We start from the raw sequence: 18,864 nt of genomic DNA, 5'->3' as shown, positions 1-18,864 counted from the left end.
ATTTTAATAACTCTTTTTTTTACCCAAAGTTTTAAATAAGTTTTTAAATAACGTTTGTATTTGTGTTTTAAGGGTTACAAAATAAGCAAATTTTGATTCCAAATTTTAAGTAAGCTATTTTTAAGCTAGAAATTATCCAAAATAGATCTTAGGTTTAAAACAAAATTTTAAATTACTCATTTTTTCATTACTTCGACCAATTTAAAAATTAACTGACCATTTTCGGTTGTGGAGACGCTCCTGGAACGTCTCTGAGACGTCTTTTTAACCAGATTTGGAACTTTCCGGTTAATTAACCCAGCTTAACATCCAGCTTATTTATGGTTTTCTAACCAAAAATTGTTATTTGGGTTTACATTAATTTTGTTTTAAATAAACTTGCCAAAATTCTTATTTTATTTTTACGATCAATCAAATACCTTCTTATAAAAAATCAATTTAATTTGCATTTTTAAGAATATACAATTTTTTACCAATAAAGACTAAATTTTCGAGGAAAAATAAATAATTTGAAGGTGTTAAATTCAATAGAGCAAAGTTATCAATCATTAAAATTGGCTTTCAAACCGAACTTATGGGATATTTTTAAAACAAAATAAAAAAAAAGCGAATAAACCCTTCTGGAGTTCTGACCCAAATCTTATACTTAAACCCATGTGCATTACCTCAATCAAAATGAAAAAATAAATTCAAAGAAACAAAAAAAAACAAAGAAGAAAAACTACAAAAACAGAAATATATTTCCGATAAGCTAAAGCCACATCGCTTAGCTTGTCAATATAATAATATTGATAAAAGCAATTTCCTATTATTTTTCTTTTTCTTATTTTGGAAAGGCAATTTCTTTTGTCTACTTTTTTTTCCTCCATATAAGAATACAAAAAAAAAAGTAGAAAAGAAAATGGAGAGCAGAATAAAAAAAACAACCCAAATAGCATCATTAAAAACTCAAAAATACTTTGGGTTGTTATTCCACTTATCCTCTCAACATCACTCATCCCATCAAATATATACCCTGCCTACCAACCCTGAGTTCATTCAACTTGACTTTACCCCCCGAAAATCCATCAGTGTTAGGTATATCTATCCCGTATACATATACACAGCTCTCCACTTTTTCCACAGCTACAATAACACACATATACTTATTTAAGTCCATTCTTGCGTCAAAATGTTTACTTTCAAGAATTTTCTTATACTTAAATCTCCATTGTGAAAAAAGGTGCTTATTGAAGACCGGAAACAGAGGCTTGAAAATATCATGGACGAAGAATAAGTCCTAACAAGGCGCCAATTTTCGAGGACGACAAGTTGACAATGAATGATATTTGGTTTTTCTGCTATTGGTGTTTTCTAAACAATTTTCGGTCCAAAAAATTTTGGAACGGTCATATATTTTTATAAGCAAATTTACGCAAAATATTCAAGTTCTTTGACGCAAAAAAGTTTTTGGATGTAGAACTGTAAGCAGGCAATTTTTCACGATTTTCTATTTTTTTAAGTTCAATGTGTACTGTCCGAAATTGATATCTTAGAAAAAGTATTGAAATTGTACCAAGCAATATGCATATCAAAAGAAAGGTAATTTCTCATTTCGTTCAAGTGTGAAAACTAAACAAATATTGGAGACTTGGTCTTCGAGTTCTAACTCCCCAAAGTTAGTTTTACCAATTTTTGACTCAAAAACCTGTTTCTTTCTGTCTTTGAACAACGTAAAACATCTTTTGTATGTAGAACTTTAAGCACGCAATTTGTAACTATTTTCTTTTTTTAGAAGTTCAAAGTGTTGTGTCTAAAATCCATATTTTAGAAAAAGTACTTGATTTGTATCAAGCAATATGGATATCAAAAGAAAGATCATTTCCCATTCCGTTCAGGTGTGAAAACTTAACAAACTTTAGAGACTTGGTCTTCGAGTTCTAACTGCCCAAAGTTAGTTTTACCAATTTTCGACTCAAAAACCTGTTTCTTTCTGTCTTTGAACAAGGTAAAACATCTTTTGTATGTAGAACTTTAAGCACGCAATTTGTAACTATTTTCTTTTTTTAGAAGTTCAAAGTGTTGTGTCTAAAATCCATATTTTAGAAAAAGTACTTGATTTGTATCAAGCAATATGGATATCAAAAGAAAGATCATTTCCCATTCCGTTCAGGTATGAAAACTTAAAAAACTTTAGAGACTTGGTCTTCGAGTTCTAACTGCCCAAAGTTAGTTTTACCAATTTTCGACTCAAAAACCTGTTTTTTCTCTGTCTTTGAACTTTAAAACGGCCCTGTGCAACACTCACCTCCACCAAAAAAAAAGAACCCGATACCATCAAGTATTTTTTCCACTTTAATATCGATAGAGCAAACAAAATAACAACAACAACAAGAAATAAAAATAAATAAAAGAAAAAGCATCCATCGGACAGAAAAAAAAAACATCCTTCATATCATAAAAACCGCCCAACTGTAAAGTCAAACAAATTTGGACACGTTTTCCACATCAGTGCTCTTGCTCAACACTATACACCATCATCGTCATCATCAACAACATCACCATCACCTTCACCATCTTTCAACGATAGAGTCGAGTCTTGAGATGAAGGACGAAAACAACATATACGAAGAGTGAGTCGATACCTACCAATTTATAATAATTATAATTAAGATAATTAAGCTCAAGCATTTTCTCTAAATTCCTTTCAGGTGTAGCTAAACCTACACCTATTGTGTTATTCGGATATCGGGGGGTGAGGGGATTGGGCTTTAGCTTTGGGCTTTCAACGGATCTCGGACAATAAGCCCGGAAATGTCGATGAAATCTGGTTTAGAGAGACACAGAGAAGACTTTGCTGATGTTTGTGTTTGTTTGTTTCGTTAGCCTCGTTCCTCTTAATCCTCTAAGTAAATACATGACAAGGAGTCTTGTGTATATTATTCTTCTCGTATATGAAAGAAAGGAAGAAGGACCTGCACACACACAGATTGTTGTTTCCGATTGTCAAGGTGTTGATTGAAGGTGGCCTAAAGATTCCTTCTGGTTTGGATGGCTTTTCTTCTGTATTTTCATTTTTTGTTCTTCTACTCATCTCGAGAACGGAATTTCTTAATTATCCTTAAGTGGGTTGGCTGAGAAGATTCTGCTTGAAGGCACACACAAGGACTCCCATCAGGAACATCAGTCATTGTACCTTTTGGTTTTGGGTGTTTTTTTTTTTTTTTCTCGATTTTGGTGGGTTTCATTTTCTTCTCACCAGGATAATGACTTTTAACACTCAAAGGACTGACTATACCTTTCAGAATTTTCTACACTTTGAACACAACTGATGGCTTTAACTTGTCGTCGTCGAACGACTTGTTATTTTCACTACGCAGCAGTGTGGTTTTCTGCAGGACCTTATTTCACTTGTCGAAAAGGAAACATTTTTCAGGGTAAAGCTTTGAATTTAATTTAAAATCTTGACGGGATGTTTATAATATGCGTCTGTCATCGTGCAGAACCGCACACCTTTTCCTTTATGTTAATGGGGTAATTTGGAAAATTAATCACCTCCGCCGGAAGGATACATAGGGTAAATTAGGGCATTATGGCATACCTAAGCACAAACTCAAATAACTTTACTACGGACTACAATTTTTACTTCAATCATTTTTTTTAATTAAATTTCATAAAAACGTAACATAAATAAATTATTTAAGAATAAAAATTCAAGCTTTTTAACAAAAAATAAATTAAATTAAAAATAGTCCAAAAAAAACCATATTGCCCTATGTACGGGCAATATGGCGAACCCCATTTACTTCGGAACCCTTTACTTTTTTTACGTATATTCAGCATTTCTGAAATAAAATTGTAAATAAGTTTCATAAAATTAACGTTAAATTGAGGTTATTTTCAAATTTAAAAAAATGCAGAGTTACTTTTGAAATTAGTTTTACATAAGGGCATTATGGCGCAGTCAGGTATAATATAGCGCCATAATGCCCTTATTACATCTGCGCCATATTGCAAGATATACACATATTCACAAAACTCCAAAAACTAAACACAATTCTTACTTCAGTTAAAATATAACAAGTGATATAACCAAACCAAAACTGTACTCTGCGTTTCACTCTTTACAACAAACACGTGCACTGTATACTTACCGAGATACACACAAACAAAAACAAAGCGATATTATATTGGAACCCAGAACCGGTATATTTTTTTTGTTTTCTTTTTTGTTTGGCACAAAAATAAAAGCACTGACCTGCGATCGTCACAAGGCTAGTGTTCGACGAAGGCCAAAGTTTCTGCATTGGTTTTATTTAAATGCGAGTATTGAAAGTATGGTAGTTGAGAGGTGCGCCATAATGCCCGGTGCGCCATAATGCCCGAAGTTACCCTACATCTACGCAGTTGTTGTTGTTTTCTCTTTTTTTTTTTTTATTTTTTTGAAGGAAATACATATTTTTGCTGGATCATTAAACATTTTTGGTTTTTCTTCTGGTTTCTATAATGTGCGTTTTAGTCATTCTCATTCATATGGAGAGGGCGGTTTTTTGAATTGCAGGCGGGAGTGTGGAATTTTTTGTTGATTTATTGTGTGTCGAAGGGGGTGTGACAGATATTCTTTTTTTATTGTAATCATTTTTTTTTTTTTTGTTGCTTTATTATTTTTCTTCAACAATAATGCGTCGTCGTCTCTAAATGAAACCAAATTATGTAGCTGTATATGATGGGAATAATTTTGCTTCCTTTGCGGTTTTACGCGTCGTTAAGTCGTTCATATTTATGTTGGGTGGAGAGAGAAAGAGAGGGTGACCCAGTTTGTTGTACTTTGAAAATTAATTTTTTTTTTATAATTCTTTAACGGAAGCTTGAAATATAGCAAAGTGTTCAGTTATGGACTGATGTTTAAGTAGAGAAGGTTTTTAAGTGTAATTATGTGATAGGCATCAATCTAGATTTGATGATAGCTTCTACTTGATACAGTTTTTCTAATTAAATGCTTTACATTAAAACCTGGTTTAGTTTGTAATCGTTTATCTCATATAAATGTTTTGGATTATATAAATGTAGGCATATTAGGGTGGGTCAAAAAAATCAAAATTCTTTTTTTTATTTATTTTGTGCTCCGAAAAATCGATTGCTAGACAACTCTAGAATATACACACCAAATATGAGCTCTTTATATTAATGGGAAGGTCCTCCGTTTCGCAATTTTCCATTTTTACATTAAGCTCCTACTAAAAAAATCATTTTATTATTAATTGACTTTTTAGCAAATTTCTTTACATCTCCTTGTAGAACGCACTACAAAAAAGTTCTTAAACACTTTTTTTGTTTATCTAACCGTTTAATAGATATTTGAGGTCCAAAAATCGAGAACATTTTTAAAAAGTCGTTTTTTGTTCTTAATTTTGTAACAAATTGAAAAATCATAATAATAAAACGCGCAAAACATATTTTTGTAGAAAACTGATTGCTCCACAAAAAAGGTCTTATTAACTTTTTTCATTAATCTAACCATTCTAAAGTTTTTCGAGGTCAAAGTTAAAAAAAATTATAAAAACATTTACAATCTGCCTTATGTATGTTTTTTTACTTGTTCTATAGGGCAAGTATTGGTTTCGTCGTTTTAATCAAAACCAACATTACGATGACGGAGAATTCCAAAAAAATGGGTCCATCTGTACACATTTGCACAGCCTTAACGCGTTTATGGATTTTCTTCAAATTTGGTACAGATGATTTTATGGAATTCTGAAAGTTGGTTTTTTTTTGTTTTTTTTATATCTCGTTTAGAACGCATACCTCCCATACAAAAAAATACGATATTGCGAATTTCTCGAAAACGGCTCTAACGATTTTGATTAAACTTTGTATACGTAATATTTAAAGCAATGGCAAGAGCAAGTACGTGCGACCCCAGTCGTGCATTTTATTTTCCATTTGAATACGGATGATATAAAAATTTATCTCTCGCGTAGAGATTTTGTTATTCGCGTTAATGCAGATCTTCAGATGATTTAGGTACATGGATTAAATAAATCAAAATTGGTAGAACTGTTTTGCAACTTATGAATACAGTTTTGAAAATATGTATTTTTTTTTTTTTTTTTCAAAATCCAAAAATTTAGTTTTATGAACATTTTACAGCTTTTGATAAAAATTTTTTTTTAATTTGCATTTTCTTTTGTATTTTTTTTTTAATTATAATTTTTTATTTTCAAAAAAAACTTATTCCAACATGGAGATAAACAAACCAAAAAACAGACTTATAAAAAGAGTCGCGACCTAAATTGCCAACCTAGAAACTGCGAGTGGCTTGAAAAACAAGCAATCCAATAATTTTTTTTTGGGTATTTGACCCAAGAAGGTAATCAAAATTATTTGTTGGTAAGTAGTTATTTTTCAATGAAAAAGGATCTTAAAAAGTGTAATTAAATAATATAAAAATTACTTACCATATTTTACAATTTGTGTTAAGTTATAACCAATAAGATATTTCAATATAAAAAAGTTACGCATACACCACAGTGATCCGCAGTTAGGACGCAAACAAAATAATTAAAACAAAATTATAGCTGTCTTAGCAATTACATCAGTCCACCTTTGTTGATCATTCAATAAATATCAAAATTTCGGAGCCACTAATTATCGCAACCTGAAATGGGTAAAGCATTATGTTTCAAACAAAATGGCGGAAGTTTGATGAACTTTTTACTGATTAGAAAAAATACTGCGAAAATTATGTAGTATCTAATAAGTTTTTAGTACCAAGTACCAAGTTCTGCTATATTACTTTTTTGTTAATTTTTTCTTTTTCAGCTTTCGTAAAAAAAAACACTTTAAACTCTCACCTTAAATTTATCAAAATTAAAGAAACTTGCTTTATTGAAAAAAATATGCTTTAAATAAAGCTGATATATCTAGGTATATTATAAAAGTATATACATGGTGTCCCACAGTCACCGCCCCAAATGAAACCATGGATTCCTGAGGTAATTTTAAGTCGAAAAACTTAAGAGGTAATTTTCTCGTTTTCGTCCCGTTTTCGAGTTACCACGGTTTTTATGATTTTTTCTCTTTTGTCCTCTAACTGGCCTTATCTTTGCCAAACTACGTTTGATTAAAAAGATTTTTTTGCAACCAATCAAGAATTTATTGCAGTTTAAGTTTGGCTCAAAACTTTTTTTTCTGCGGACAACCGTTTCTCCACAATTTTTCATCAAACACAATTTTCTTCGTTTTTTAAGTTGTTTTTTACACTTTCATATCATTTAAGTCAAAAAAAAACACGTTAATGAGTACAACTTTTTTGTGCTTTTTATTAAAGCCCAGTTTATTTTCATATCCAAAGAGCACACAAAATTAAGTAATCCATAACATTTTGAAGATGTTCTCCCTCTTATTTCTTGATTTAGGTCACACTCTATTAAATTTAAAGTCGCCTTTCGAAACGGGAAATTTTAAAATTTGTATGCGATTTGACAGATTTTTCATTTTTAATGGAGACTTTAAAAAATATAATGGAGAGTGAATAAATTGGGCCTTAGATAAAAAAAAAACTAGCAAAATCTTAGAAGATGGCTTCAAATATCAAATCAATAACCAATAATAGAATTTTTAATTTTATTTCAGTGTAGTTGAATATTATATTGGTTGCCATAATTTTCAAAACTTTCTTATCAATATTATTAAACTAAAATGCCCTCAAAACTGTATTGTGACAATGTGACACATTATCAATAACCATTATTTATTACTATTTCCAAAGATAAAAACTTTACTTAAAAGATTCTCAAAAACTAAAATGTTATTTATCATTATACTTATTCTTCTTAGCCCTCAAGCTTAACCCACCTACACCACTATCTTTGTCTTATAGATAAACACTTCAAGAAGTCCATTAAAAGCTTAAGAAAATTCCCTTGAGGAAATTCCTTTTGCAAAAGTGTAGGTACATCGCGATAAATAATTTCATTTCATTTCAACAAAAACTTAAACTGAAATAATTCTCAAAATAACTTCCACGAGTCCCACGAGTCTGCTACTTTTTCTGCAACGAGGGAGGTTTAACAAAGTATCAACATACCTGAAACAATTTCCCAGAATTGTAAACGATTATAGCCAACCCAAGTGAGTAAAAGTTTAAACAAAACTTAACAAAACAAAAAAAAAAAAAACTGAAGGAAAAAAGAAAAGAAACAACTTTGGAGCTGCTGCAAAATAAATATAATAAAGAATAACCTAACTACAAACATTTATCTAATTTCAAAAGTAATTAAAACTGGAAGCAGCTGCACTAAAATACCGTTACATGCAGTAAGTCTGTATGTACTTTTACATATTTGTTTATATCATCCTAGAGATACCCTACCCTCTACCCAACTCTCGTGGAACAGAGACAAATAATATATAAAATATAGAAAGGACGACTCCGACGACGAACGCAACGAAGAGTAACAACATGCATCCGAACGAATCCGAAAGTATGCAGGAATTCAATTCAGGTGCATGTTTAATTACAATTTATTCTGCAAATGTAATTTATTTCCCTGTATGCAGTAGTGAATGAGAGTTCCATTGTTGTAAAGTTGTGAAAGTATGTGAACGCGAAAGTTTTTTTTTTTTTTTTGTTATTTCATAAAAAATTTAGAAAGAACCCAAGGAACTATTTAAATACTCATCTCCAAAGTGAAGAGAGCAACAGGAACAAGAATATATGAGTGTTCGGGGTACAATGGGGTTGAAAAGTTATCCAATGGCAGCTGCATATTTCACATAATTCACACGCGGGCGTTATAAACTCATATAAATTTCGAAATTTTTACATTTAAATAGTATAATTGCTTAGGGTGTACATTGTACATATGAGGGGTTAATGATGTAAAAAAGAAGTATTTAGATGGGGTTGGGTCTGCTTTGTCAAGTAGTACCTACAAAAAAAAAAAGGAACTTCAGATTAAATTTAATTTAGATGTAATTTCCTCTGTAATGACCCTCACTCCATTTGGAATGCAAGTTCACATCTACTTTTAAAATTGAAGTACCTACAACTTACATACTCGTACATGTTTTAATATTTATTTCACTTGGAGAGCTCACGAAATATGGTTTGAAGAGTTTTTAGGACTTTATAATCTGCTGCTGATGGAGTCTTATTCCAAAATAAGAAGAACGAAAGGTTACTGTCAGATAAATTACTAATTAAATAAGTAAAAAAACTAAATCGTCTAAATTGTTTATTTTTGAATCACAGAAAGGTTTAGTTTTGTAAATCTCCCGTTTAAGTTTTTCAACGGAAAAATGTTACACATACGCCATAGTGACGCACTTCGATAATAATTATATGTGTGTATATTTCCGTTTAATTGAACTTATTTTTTTTCAAATTTTAAATAAAATTAAAGTTAAACTGAAGATGTTCATGCATTTAAAAGAGCTTTTAAATGTTTTTTAATATTCCCCTTTGAGTTAAGTTTTAGTTAAAGATAAACCGCAGTATCGACGATTAAGGTGCAGCAACTTTGAAATGATTTTTCTTTATTCTTCGCAGAAATCCCAACGTTTTAGTTTACACTAGGCTTTATGGCGACGAGTGAGAGACTTTTTCTTTCCTGTAAAATAATGTCAAAAGGTGTCCCTGGTGATTTTTTCTACTGAAGATGTCCTATATATACTTTCAACGTGGTTATATTAAAATATTTCAATAAAAATAATACTACTTTTTTTGTTAGGATTTATAAAGGCTTTTGATTCCAATTAAGCATTTCTGTTTATAATCAAGTTGAATTGAATCTTTTTTTCAGGTACTTTTTAATAAATAATTAGATGAACTCTTCTGAATTCAACTAACAATAAATATGCCCAGCCAAATTTAAAAGATTAATTTACATTTTATAACGAAATTTGTTTGAAAAAAAACATGAATTTTTTTTAATTTTGTCTTCAAAAATCTGAGTTTAAGGATCAATTTTGCAAATTTTTCTAACTTTTAGAAAATGTAGGTTTACTGTAGAAGTTGTCATTCTGTTTAAATAACTTTGAACTAAATTTGTAAAAAAGTTGCCCTCATCGGTTTATTAACCCTCTGTCAGCATACGGGTGCAAATTTGACAGGACAAACATTAAAAGTGGTCACAAAAAAGTGTCTTTTTAAGGGTGAAAATACATTTTTTTGAATTGTGAATACAATATTCAAATTCCTCGGAATATTCTACATCAATTTCATATATGATTCTATATAAAAAATAGTGAGATCGAAAAAAGTTCTAGTGAAATTTTCACTTCCCCGAAGAGATTTTGCTCCTTAAATACCTATTATAAAAAATTAAATTAATCAAACGAAACGTTTTTATTAAAATTTGGCTAAAATTTATCTTATAAATGCCATAGTTAGAACTAGACCAAATTGAAATTGGACTACACTGGAAGCACTTTCAAATAAAAACAAAAGTTTTTTAGAAAAAAAGATTATATGAAAATGGGAGCTGTTCGGCTTGGTTTTTTCTAGTGCTACCATTTTTTAGTTTTTAGTTGTTTTTTGACATTCAACAAGAACTGCATACCTATTTATATTAAAACTACCAAATTCTGATAACTTTTTCACCTTTCAGCTTCGATCAATTGGTTATTTAGTTTCAATGTATTAAATGTTACGCATACACCATAGTGAACCCTTTGAATACAAATAAAATAAAACAGTTTTTTTGACAATACACTTTTGATTTTTGAGATTGAAGTAACAAATGAAAGCAGAGTTACATTGACTTTTTTGTTAATTGTCTTTATTATTATACAATACATAAATGTTTTGTCTATAGAGTTTGAGAGAAACATAAAAAAATGTCATTTATAGGCTACTTTTTTTTAATTTAGCAGCACTTGCCACAATGACATGTCAGGATTTAATATCCTTACAGCCATTTAATTATACATTTATGTACATATTTAAAAAAATTTCAAAAATGATATTTCTTTTGCATTTTGTTGCTGTAGGGAACTGACATATTTTAGAAATTTGGGTCGAATGTAATTTCACCTTGTTCGATAAAGACAAATTTTTTTAACTGTTAAGGGCGAAGAAGTGATTTAAAATAAAATGCACGACTGAGTCACACGAACTTGCTTAAATTTTTAAGACTTTTTATATAGAAATTTGGAAAATGTAGGTACCGACTATGTCGGTACAAAAAAAAAATAAAATAAAAATTCGTTTTTTAAAAAATTAAAATAAAATTTGAAATCAAATTGCCCTCCAAAACAATTATGCAGTTTTGATTAATAAATTAAGATGCATTTTTAGAACAAAAATTTTCAAAGTCGTTAGAGCCGTTTTTTAAAAAAATTAATTTTTTATAAATAATTTTTGGGAAAAAAAGTTTTAAAATAAAATTGGAATGCCATTTTGTAGAAATCACTAATCAATATCTTAAAACAAAATTTCAAAAAAATTCAATGTCCCGTTTTCGAAAATTTGATTTTTCAAAAAAAAATTTTTAAAAGTTTTTAAAATATCCAAATATATTTTTTTTTTGAAATGTTGTTTTTGGCTTACATTAAAATTATATAATGCTTTTTCACAAAAAGTTTCGTTGAAATCGGATTTGAAAAAATCTATGGCAGGTGCCGTTAACTTGTCTTAAAACTTACATTTGAATTTTTTTAAACAAAATCGTTATAGCCGTTTTTGAGCAATTTCAACTTTACTAAAAAATTAATTCCAAAAACCCCTCTGGAGAGTCGCCAAATAACGCTACATACCAAGTTTAACATTAATCGGTCCATCCGTTTGGGCTGTGGCTCCTTATACAGACAGACAGACAGACGGACTTCCGGGACTCACTTTTTTGGCATTCTCTTCCATCGTAATATCATGGAAAAATTTTAACTCAACTTTTTTTTTTGTAAGAATGCATAACTTGATATATAGTACCTACATATATATCGCAAGTAAAAATATGTATGCGAAGCTTCATTTGGCGTTGGACATCCATGTTGAAAAAAGTGCAGCATTATTTTTATAAACTTTTTTAAGTTAATGTTTTTACTAGGAAGTTTTAGGAAATTGTTCTAACAACAACAACAAGTCGATATTGCCAAATTTATAACTAACTGGATCAATTTCAGACATTATCAAAAGCTAATAAAAGCTTAAAAGTTTGAATTTTCCAAGTCTAATATTTTCAAAAAATTGTAAATATTTACGAATACTTGCCCATCTTACTGTAATATCACAAAAAACTTGTCTATTCCCCGAAGGCTATATAGGAACTTGTGTTCCTTTTAGACATCAGATTCCTATACTCGTAGCATCAAGCAAGAACATTTCACTTGAAAAGTTAAGTTTTCGAACAAAACTCTATCTGGTAGAACGGCGCGTAACTCACACAAACAAACAAAAAAAAAGTAAGAAAAAAAAAAACAAACTTTTCACGCTAAAGAATTTTCCTCATATGGATGTGGCTATCATCAGCATCATATACCCATTTACTCATCTCCTTTCCTGAATTATGAGTTCAAACAACAAAAACAACAACAAAACAGTAACTAAATCGAAAGAAAAAAAAAAAGTAACGCCCGCCACCGCCAATAGTTCGCAAAAAGCGTTACTGCTCTGCTTACTGAAAATGACGTGGAAAAAGATGATGATGACGACGATGATGATGACTATGATCGGATGTTCTACTAAGAAATACTATACGCTGAAAAGCGCAGCGCCAGTAACAACTCGGTAACTCGGGTAGAGAATCGGTAGGTATATTCTCGAAGGAAAAAACTCGTTAAAAGTAATTTTCTTGAGGAACGCACGCTCCACTAGTCAGCAGCGTTCGGGGTGCGGCATGCGGCAGATATCTCTTGTCTCGAAGAAAATGAACGGAAAAAAATCTTGCGAGGAAGAAAAATGAAGAAAAATTCTTTCCAAAGTTACTGATGCTGCTGCTGCTTGGGGTTTGGGAGGATGCTACTTCTTCTGTTGTTGCAAGTATAGTTTCTTTATAGGGTTGTCTTTGCCAGGGGGTTGCGTCGTTGTAACAGCAGTCAACTGCAGGAAGAACAGAGTAGAAGAGAAGGAAATAATAATTCCAGCTGAATGTTAAAGTTTTTGATTGTAATGCTTCGCGCATTGTTAAGCGTTAAGATAATCATCCATAATTGCAGCGCTTTACCGTGCGTCGTCGTTGCTTTATGGAGCTTCTATAACAACGATGTATGCCTCACAATGTGAAAGTGGGAGTTGGTGTATGTGTGTCGGATCCTGGCGCGCGTATACCTGCTGACGAGGATGACGATGATATACTCAACTCACGCCATCTTAATTCTCGTTGAAATATTTTTCTTTTGCTAGATAAGTACTTCTGGTAACAGAAAAGCATAATAAATGGAAAAAAAGGCTGAGTTTGAGGGGGATTCACCAAATAAAACAAACTTTTCCCACCAGCAAAATCGGGAGCCCACCGCGACTTGCAGAAGGTATATATAAATGTAGATTCCACACACATCAAATATAAACAAATGGGACGCGATAGATGGGTATCTTGCCTAAGAGATGGGACCGAGAGAAAAAAGTACCTATAACCAAGAAAAAATAAAGATGAGAAAGCAGATTTGAAAGGAGCTGGAGAGGATGCATGATCTGCTGCCACCTGCTCTATTTCTCATCCATATTCTATTAAATGAGCGAAGGGTTTTCTTTTACACACAAAAGCGGTTTTTTTTTTTGCTTTTCGTGTCGTTGATGTGTGTGTTTATGGTAAATTCATCCTTAAGTGGATATTCTATACCGCATCGTGTCGACAGATAGGCGGTGGAAACTGCTTATGGCGGCAATATGGCGACCGGAACTCTGAGAAAAGTGTAAATTTATGAATAAACATATCTTTTGGGGAAGCTTATGTAGGGTTTTCTATGTTGCAGAGATCTGCCAGGCGACACAGGTTCACTATAAGATGTGTTTGTGTTTACACAAAAAAAAAACATTTTTGGAAAGTCTTATTTTTTCAAAGACGCTCTTAAAACCTTAGGTAAGCAAAGCACACTTATGGAGTGCATCATTTGCGTGTGACAGGACCGTATTTTTATTTTTTGCTAACGCGAAATTTTTTTATACAAGTAAAAGGAACTAGGTAAGTGCCAGTGTCATGAAGGATTATGTTGTGGAAAGGGTCTCTGTTATGGATAGCTGGTAAAAAAGAAACATGTAAGTACTTATATTATGCAAGGAAATATACAATATTGCCTAGGTAATTTGTAGTTGGTGTATTTTTTAAGAAGTAGAAGTTTTCATTCATTATTCAAAGACTTTCACATGAAATTTGAACTCACTTAAGTTCATCACAGATGACAAAAGTGTTCCTTGGTTTGGAAGATGTTTTTGTTTAAATAAAAATAAATAAAAAGAACCCTGTTCTGTTGAACAAAAACATCAAAGTTTTCCAAATTCTTCTGATTTACCTTTTTTAAATTTTCGTACTTATAAAAACTCAAAATATGTTATTAAGGTGGGTCGTTTTTGGGTTTTTTTTTCGAATTTCAAAACTTGTGAATGGTGAAGACTAAGAAGGGGTTAAAAAATAATCAAAATCGGTTAATATCTTCAATCCGCGCATCGGCTCTAAAGCTTGAAAAAATATTAAAAAAAAAATTGTATTTTTACAAAAAAATAATCAAACACCCTAACATCTTTTTTTTTTAATAAAATAGCTTTGGACAACCTTTATATTAGCTAAATGTTTAGTAGACAAAAAAATTGTTCAAATTGGGTAGGGACTTCCGTTCGCACATGCGTTTTGAAATATGTCGAAATATGACAAAATTCCTATTTTTACGAAAAAAATCGTCAAAAATCATTTACACGGCCATTTCTTGACGAAAAGTTAGTCATGAAATTTGGGACACTGAAGCATATTAGTATGAGAAATACGAAAAATCTTCCATCTTTTATTTTTTCAATAATGTGGTTCCAAAATGGCGGACAGAATAAGCGTTTATTGAATTTTCTTTTACAAAACTGAATATAAGCTAGAAATTTTTCTAAATTGATGTCAAAAAGATGTTCGAAAAATAAGTTAATATTGAATATGATAAAAAAGGATTGCCACTTTTAAAACTATAGCTCTTATCTGGCAACCCTATTTTAAACGGAAAATTGTCAAATAACTAATACTGTGATATCTTTGTAGTTTAATCAAATAAAAATTTTCTTAAATTTAAAACAAAATTCTAAATAGTGAGAAAAATTAATAAAATAATATAAGGAATGAAGGACTACAAATATGAGAAATAAAAACACTATTAGGGCTTCTTTGATCAAAAGAGAATGAAATTTTACACACTTAAGGTTATAGCGATCAGGAAAATTTTGTAAATAGATATTTTGTGATGTTTTCATTAGATTTGAAACACAAATGCTATATCTATTTTTAAATTACAAATTAAAAATAATATCTATTAAAAATAAAAAAATGTTGCATTAAAAAATAAATTTTAATGTTATTGCAACTGAAAAATATTTGCATGGCAAATAATAATAATTTGCATTAAAAAAAATATCGCAAATAAAAAATTTTCTCAATATAAAAAAAAATCATTGAATATTTTTACTTAATATTCGTCGAATTTCTTACAACTTTGGCTATTTGACCATACATTAGTTAATTCAACTATACTACTAAGCCCTTAAGGCCAAATAGTCAAAATTGTAAATACCTAGAAATCAATATTTATTTTTTCATATTTTTAATACAAATATTTTTCCGTTGCAATAAAAGTTTTTTTAGTGCAATTTTTTCAGTTGCAATAAAAAAAATCATTTATTGCGTATGTGTAATATAATTTAATTTATTGCAATTAAAAAAAATTAATATAGGTACTATGTATATATTAATTTTTGTAATTGCAATATCTAAATGATTTTTTTTTTAATTTCAAATTCATTTTTTTTTGTCAATTGATATTTTTACAACCCTGAATAATAATAACAGAGCTTTTGTGAAAATAATATTATAATGGCCTTCAGCGTAAGGCCATTTTAAACACTTTAATTACTCTAAAATACTGTTTTTACGTAGCAAAAATGACATACGTATCTTGACTCTTGTAGAAAATTTTCACAAATAAATAGAACCTTGTAATTTTTTTTGTTTGGTGAAACAGAAACCCACAAGAAACTTGAAAGCTCACAAATTCGTTACTTGTAAAATACAAGTTTCGGTGAAACAGAAAATGGATTTTTTCACAAATTTAAAATTTAAAAAGTACAATTTTGTGATCACAAGAAACTGGTGAGACAAAATTTATCGATTTTTTCACAAATACTGTGAAAATTACTTGTAATTAAAAATTTGTAAGTTGGTGAAAGAGGGCCCAGGACTGGTAATAGAGTTCACAAGACGAACGTAGATATCCATAGTCTACTATTGTCTTCTTAGAAATTATTAATTCTTGACTTTCTCTGCGATTGACCATAAAAACAGTTATACCTACTACTACATACTACCTACTACGTCTTTTCAGAATTAAATAATTGTTTACATTATGCTCATTAGTAAAAATGTTTTAAAATTCTAAATTTCAATTTTTTACCACTTTCCTTAATTTAAAGATGCCATTTACAAGTGCAAATTTTTAAATTTGTATGTGATTTGACATTTTAAATTTTAATTTTAGGTAATATAATGGATAGTGAATAAACTGGTGCAACGAAAATAAACTCTTAAGAAATTGCGAGCATTTAGTTTTTACCATTGGCGGAGTACCTAAATTAAAATTTTTTATAGAAGTAACCTTATATAACTTTTTCTGAAAGTTTTGTTTGTGAATTCAAATGTTTATTTTAAAAGTAACGGTTTTTAAACACTAGCGACATCTGAATTTAAAATATATTAAGATATCCTAGACACAATCCAAATTACCGGTTCGTAAAGTTTTGTTAGAATATCTAGAGCTTCACTTTTTGAAAGCTTTCATACAGTGAAGTCTGTAAAAAGATAATCAAAGAAACAAGTTTCCTTGAAAATTATAAGAAGAAGATAAACAGTGTATTATCCTGCCAAATTTTTAAGGTAAAGAAAACTTTTTGAGAATTCTTATTTTTTGAAAGAAAAATGAGACTAAGTGCCGGTTTGTTCACAGTCGATTCTCTTTTAATCAAGGATTATTCCATACAAAAATCCTTGATTAAAAGATAATCGAGTGTCAACAAACCGGCCCTAAATGAGTGATGTAAAGGGAGATGTGCGTGACTGGTGTTTGATTATAAAATTTTTATATGGAATTCATTTTGGCTACATGATTTTCAGAGAATATTCCACTTTATTAAGATCAAAGAACTATAAAATGTAGACTAGGGTGTCGCTTATTTTGAACATTTGGTCAGATAAAAATAACCGACAATATCAGACTCTATTAAATATTGAAATTGATGGCTACTTTTCACTTTCTAACCTTGTTTAAAAAAAAAAATAAAAAAAATGTTTACCTTTAACTATTCATAGTACTGAAAACATTTGCCTTTTTTGAGTTTTTAAGACAAAAAGTTTTTCGATAATTTGTATGAAAAGTTTTAAAATGATATACACTCCTGCTCAAAATTAACGCACGCTGTTTTTCTTCCATAGTATTACCCCTGTATCTCATTTTAAATGGCTTTAAAATTCTTTGGTCTATTTTTGTTTTGTGTTTGCTTATTGTTTACCAAGTCTCAAAAATGCTAAACTGCGACAGTATTATTAACCAAAAAAAAAGATAAATCAAATTTAACAACTCAACGGGCCTTACTAATAATCAAATTTAAAGCTCAGTTAAATATTTAACTGAGCTTTAAATATTTCTCCATACCAATAACCAATTTAATAGGCAGGTTAAGGGTTAACGCCACGTTAATTTTATAGCTGGAAAACTGAACTATAAACGCACGGTTAAATTAAAACGCACGATTTGCACTGTCATTTGACAGCAAAAAAAAAAAACATTCGTCAAGTCAACCAGTTATTGCGAAAAATTAATAATATTGGCGGCAAATTATTAAATATGTAAGTAAATGGAAAAATGTATTTGTTTATAAATATTTATAAACATAATATAATATTCATTACTTTCAGAAAAGGCTGAAAAAGAAAACTTAAAAAGAAATAGATCTGCAAATTTTCATCGTCGTACTTCACGATGGATGAACTTTTTTTGTATGCACTTTTGGCCTCCTTGCTTTGGCTCCATTTTTTTAACTTTTACAACCAAAATAAAAATATATGAAGGTATGTAGGTATTTTGTACTTATGTTTTGTTCATTATTATCTACATTACATGCAAAAAATGTCACTTCAATGATGTCATTTTGACAACAAATGTAATAGATCTGGTAATAGAAGCACAATTGGTAAGGCCCAACGTCTAAAAACTGATATTGAAATATTTTTTGTTTTTTTTTTTTTTTTTAATTTTAAAAAATGGAAGCAAGTGACAGTTCTTTCCAATAATTTTATTCAATACTCGGTATTGTCTCCTCTTGTGCATGTGACAACCTGGACTCGTCTAATCATTCCACGAATTAGCTTTTGAAGGTTTTGTTGTAACTCTTCCTCCAGTGCATTTTTCAATTGATCAAGACTGCTTGGAGGTGGATTTCGGTAGCGAATGCACGTTTTCGACATTTCTAAGACATGTTCTATTGAATTTAAATCGGGATTTCTGTGTGGTCAATCCAAAACTGGCATATTAAACTCTTGAAGATATTCTCAAATCACTCTAGCATGCATTATCGTGCACCAGACTAAATTGTGGACCAAATCTAGGAGTAATTGGAACCGCATGCTGTTCGAGAATATCAGTCAAGTATCTTTGGGTACTTAACGTAGGTTTAGGAGAGCTCACTAACTCCGTACGTGTTGT

Source organism: Episyrphus balteatus, chromosome 4, assembly GCF_945859705.1.
Source record: "Episyrphus balteatus chromosome 4, idEpiBalt1.1, whole genome shotgun sequence".
Classification (NCBI taxonomy): domain Eukaryota; kingdom Metazoa; phylum Arthropoda; class Insecta; order Diptera; family Syrphidae; genus Episyrphus; species Episyrphus balteatus.
This window is presented reverse-complemented; position numbering follows the sequence as displayed.